Genomic DNA, 4,887 nt, shown 5'->3' on the forward strand with positions numbered 1-4,887 from the left:
GTTTGTCCTTGACAAGGTTTCGTGGCGATTTTGTTTGCTGGCTGGTTACTGGGGGTGGGTGTTTGCCTTAGTTGCGTCCTTTTTCACGCGCTCGCCACGCCATAACGTTCACATTAACTCGTTACGCTTTGTGATTCGAACATCGGAAACAAAGCTGGGTTGTAGCGAAATACAAGTGCATTTGTATGTGTATTAATACAAACATACTTACATACATCTACATTTACTTATCTATTTCTATGTTGAAGATTCTTTAGCAGCTGTAGCTCATCAATTGCTTATATGAATTTGAACTCACATGGGTGTGAGTGGTTATATTATACATGTATGTATGTATGTATGTTCGGGTGTGCTTTTGTAAGCTTGCTTGTATTAGCGAAATTGAAAGCCCTAGCCTGCGGTTAAAAGATATAAAATTGTTACAAAAATTCCTGCTTGCGTGCCAAATAGTCGTACATTGCCATTACTCGTTTTCGCATGCGACGGTTCGCCAAGTAGCGTAAAAGCGTCGTTTTGCAATTTAGGTCCCTTTCAACAGCGATAGACATACATACATACATACCCGCATAAGCTTTCATCCTTTTTAGTTTAGTAATAAAATATTTTGTCTTTACCAATTGCTTATCGCAATTGATTTGTGTCCGGCGGTCATAGGGAAAGTACAATTTTGGTATTATATTTCAGCAGACATATGTACATATGTATTTACATACATTAGTGTGTATCTATATATGTAAGTATGTATATAAATGGCCATTTCTACGGGTAATAGTTAAGTTTAAGGCTTCTAACATTAAAACTGTCTTTCACAAGCTTTTATTAAGTTGCACCTGTGTGTAATTAAATTTTGTAATCAGTTATTAACCAACTTTCCGTTTAGCTTGAGACTTGATTCAGATTTAGCTCAGAACACGATGACGATGGTCCGATATAGTTGATATTTGAAATGAAAAATTTTGCGGTTAGTTGGTGCGGGATCGATTTTTATGCCTTTCACTAACCACCAATGGAAGCCTGTCTTACTTTTTTTTAACTAATTGTTTTTCTACGTTGATTTTGAGCTTCAGGCCGGTTATTAAATAAAACATAAATTGGAGTAGTTTTATTTATTACATTTATTTTTATCGATAATTCGCCTTCTATCTTCAGGAATTATTGTTTTTTTGCAATCGACTTGTTCGTCGATAAATCGCACTTTTTTTGCTGTTAAACTAAACAGATTGTGATAGCGTTAAACTCAACTACGCACTTTTTAACACCAAGAGGCATGCTAAGACTTCAACAACTCTAATCTGTACAGTTATAATAGAAACTGAATTATGATGATGACAAAACCGATAGCATAAATAGGAATGGAGAGAGTAATTAGAACTACATACGAAAATGGCTGCCATTGGTGAAGTGAAGAATATGGTACCTATAATAACAAAGGAAACGATAAAAATATCGGTAACAATAAAAATACCGTTAGCTATTATATATCGATAATGATAAAAATATCGGAATCGAAAACACAATAATAATGTCAATAATTATAGCGGTATAAATCATAATATCGGCAATTCTTAGATGAGACGCTCCTCTTTCTCTGCTAGTAACTACCAGCAAGTCGTTCTATTAGTCTTTTTATTTGCCTCGAATATCTGAAAAATTCATGTCTCAAATGGCACAGCAGTGCTAAATCCTGAAAAACGATCATTTATGTATTTTTTTTAAGCAGCATGAGCAAAATAAAAGACATATTCCCTTTATTGGTCTTGCATGGAGTCTTTTGAGTCAACTGGTGTGGTCCCATGAAGACACTTACTAGCCAAACACGTCGAAAGTCCTGCTGCAGCTGATAATTGACACTTCGTCAGGGTTTGTGTGGTAGGTACATTTATGGTCATTGTACATACATATTGTATAGACATATGGACATGTGTGCACATAGAAAGGTAAAAGTTATCACAACCGAAATGTTGTGAGGACATTGAAAATCACGTATACGCCGTGCAGTATGTGTGCCTTTATGTTTGGCTAGGAAATAATAAACATATAGTATATATACGCACTATGTGGATATACTATATGTAAATACATTTGGTAGCCTCATCAAAAAAAAGTTGCAGGTGTTCCACCGGAATTATAAAATTAACTATTTCTAAAGACCCCCGCCAAAATATTTCGGAGCTGAAAGAATTTTTTAAGTTTGTATGCAAACCTTTTAAACATACACTTTTCTATCACCTGAGATAATTTTTAGGAAAAATATTTTTCGAAACTAAATCTTTTTGTAAAAAACTCTATTTTCGGAGGTATTTTGAGGTATGTCTAACTCAGATTAATCTTGATATTTTTTTTTAAATATTTGGCTGGAAGTCTTAAAATATACTCAGTTTCCGATGGAAATTGATTTTTTTTTTGTATGAGGGGTGATACACCCTAACGTATACATATGCATATGCATGTATGTACTTAAGTTGTATTGTCACCCAGGGATTTGCGAGTATTTGAAATACGAAAATCGCTACAGATTTAATGACCTTTTCGTGGTCGGATTTTGGCCATTACTTCCACATATTTGTGAACTGTGGAATGTTTAAGTGGATTAATGGCCGAATCCTGATTGTAATGTTGATTACGTGCCGAAGTACATAAATTATATTTACTTTATCCATAAGTGGTGGAGGTAGGCAGCACCAAGTGGATCCTGTATTACTGAACCATTGAAGATCGACACAATCAAGTGCATTTCCGATATTTATATTAATTTGCGGTGTATATACTAAATACATATGTATACACATACATACATGTATATACATACATACATATGCACAGAATAAATTTGAGAAAGAGACAATTGCATTATGTAGGTTTATGGGTCTATAATATGTCTGTATCTATGCGTCCACTAACTAAAAACTTTTCCTTAAACTCCAAAATTACATGTGTTATACCAATTAGTCTATCACGAAACACAGAGAATCTATGTAAGCTAAATTAGGCTAGAAGTAATGGTAACAAACGAAAAAATATTAAAACTGACAAAAAGATACTTACGAAAATGACAAAGTGTCTGCTCGCATGCATGACCGATATTATGTTTCTAGTAATATGAAATACAAATTAGTGATGATGTTATCAAATATAATGAAATGTGGTGGGCAAAATGGCAGCAACAGCATTGATTAAACGCAATTAACCTAAAACGTTTTAGCAGGCCAGATGATAACACGTTGTATAAGGGGTTTGCAATTAAGGGCGCACCTCGATGGGGTGTTGACACAATTAAACCGTAAAAGTAAAATTGGAAATTGTTGTTGCGATGTGAAACATCGTTGGCTTTGAATGAATCCCAATACAAATTCGAAGAGAAAAACGAAATTATAGCATGTCGATGACGATATTATTAATCGATAACATCACCGATATAACATCGATACTTATATAACAATAAAGATGTTATAAAAAGCCTGCGAATTCGATGGCCATAGAAATATCGATATCTGTAGAGATATCGATAACCCTAAAATTACCAGTAACGATGGCTGGTAACATCTTATCTCCATGCGAACTAAATATTTTAAAATTTTACTTCTTAACTAAGTAGTCAAATCATTTCAGCCGGATTAGCCGAATTTCGAAGTATTTTCGTTCATAGCGTAATTTTATATGTATGTATTGAAGAGCCAAAGGCGTTGAACTTAAAACTTATTTACTATATTTGTATAATCTCACAAAGACATAAGACTCACAGAGAGAGAAACTCCGTCATCAGCAGACAAAAGGTGTCAGCTGGTCATTTCCCAGTCGAGAATTGGTAAGTTTAGAACACTGGCACAAAGTTGGGGATTTTATTGACAGATTCTCCGTTGCAAATTATGTCAAAAAGCTACAACTAACGGTAAGAGACAAAGACAAAGACAAAGACAAAGTCGAAGCCGTAGTCAAAGGCAACGAGAAAGACAAATATAACAAGTAAGAAAGTCTAAGTTCGGGCAGAGCCGAACATTAAATACCCGGCGCACGTATTAAATATATGTTTTTCACCTTACCGAAAGCTACGGCTACATGGTAAGCCGGGGCGTATCAATTTTGAGTAAATTAGAGTCCTTAGATTTCGAAATTTTGAAGTTTCAAGCAGTTCTGAAATTTACCGTTATATGAAAAGCGGCCTCAATTTTAGTCCGCTTTCAATAAATTTCAACGTTTTGCTTTTATGTGGCAAGCACAATAACCATACCGAGTTTGGTACAAATTGGTAGAACGGTTACCGATATACATATATGTGATCATAAGTGGGCGGTGCCACGCCCATTTTTCAAAATTTTACCATAAACGTATTTCTTGGTAAAGAATTGTTGCAAGCATCAATTTTGAATAAATTAGCTTTAATATTTACTGATTTATCGAAGATTTTGTATTTCTCTAAATTACCGTTATATGGGATGTGGGCGTGGTTATTGTCCGATTTTAAAACTTTTCGGCCATTTGGTATGCTGTGCGAAGGCCAACAACTATGCCAAGTTTGGAAGAAATTGGTGCAGCGGTTCCTAAGATATACACATGTAACCATAAGTGGGCGTGGCTACGCCCATTTTCCAAAAATGTATAATATTCTTATTTTTCGTCAAAAAGTTATTGTAAATATCAATTTTGAGTGAATTATCTTCAGTAGTTACTAAAATATCGCAGTTTTCGTATTTCTGGAAATTGCCGTTATATGGGAAGTGGGCGTGGTTACAGTCCGATTTCGCCCATTTTCAATACCAACCTACCTTGAATTAAGAGAAACCTACGTACCAAATTTCGTTGAGATATCTCAATTTTTGCTCGAGTTATCGTGTACACGGACGGACGGACAGACGGACAGACAGACATGGCTTAATCGATTTCTTTTTT

At 34.9% G+C, this 4,887-nt stretch overlaps 2 protein-coding genes across 2 annotated transcripts in view; both read right to left on the bottom strand.

The window, feature by feature from the left end:
- The window catches only part of LOC118745826 (stromal cell-derived factor 2-like), a 10,667-nt gene that overhangs the window by 257 nt on the left and 5,523 nt on the right, over positions 1 to 4,887 (bottom strand). The gene's annotated exons all lie outside the window — the stretch shown is intronic.
- The window catches only part of LOC118745817 (stromal cell-derived factor 2-like), a 7,895-nt gene that overhangs the window by 257 nt on the left and 2,751 nt on the right, over positions 1 to 4,887 (bottom strand). The window lies entirely within an intron of this gene.

This window comes from Rhagoletis pomonella, unplaced genomic scaffold (assembly GCF_013731165.1).
Source record: "Rhagoletis pomonella isolate Grant_MI unplaced genomic scaffold, Rhpom_1.0 Rhpom_scaffold_00001, whole genome shotgun sequence".
NCBI lineage: Eukaryota > Metazoa > Arthropoda > Insecta > Diptera > Tephritidae > Rhagoletis > Rhagoletis pomonella.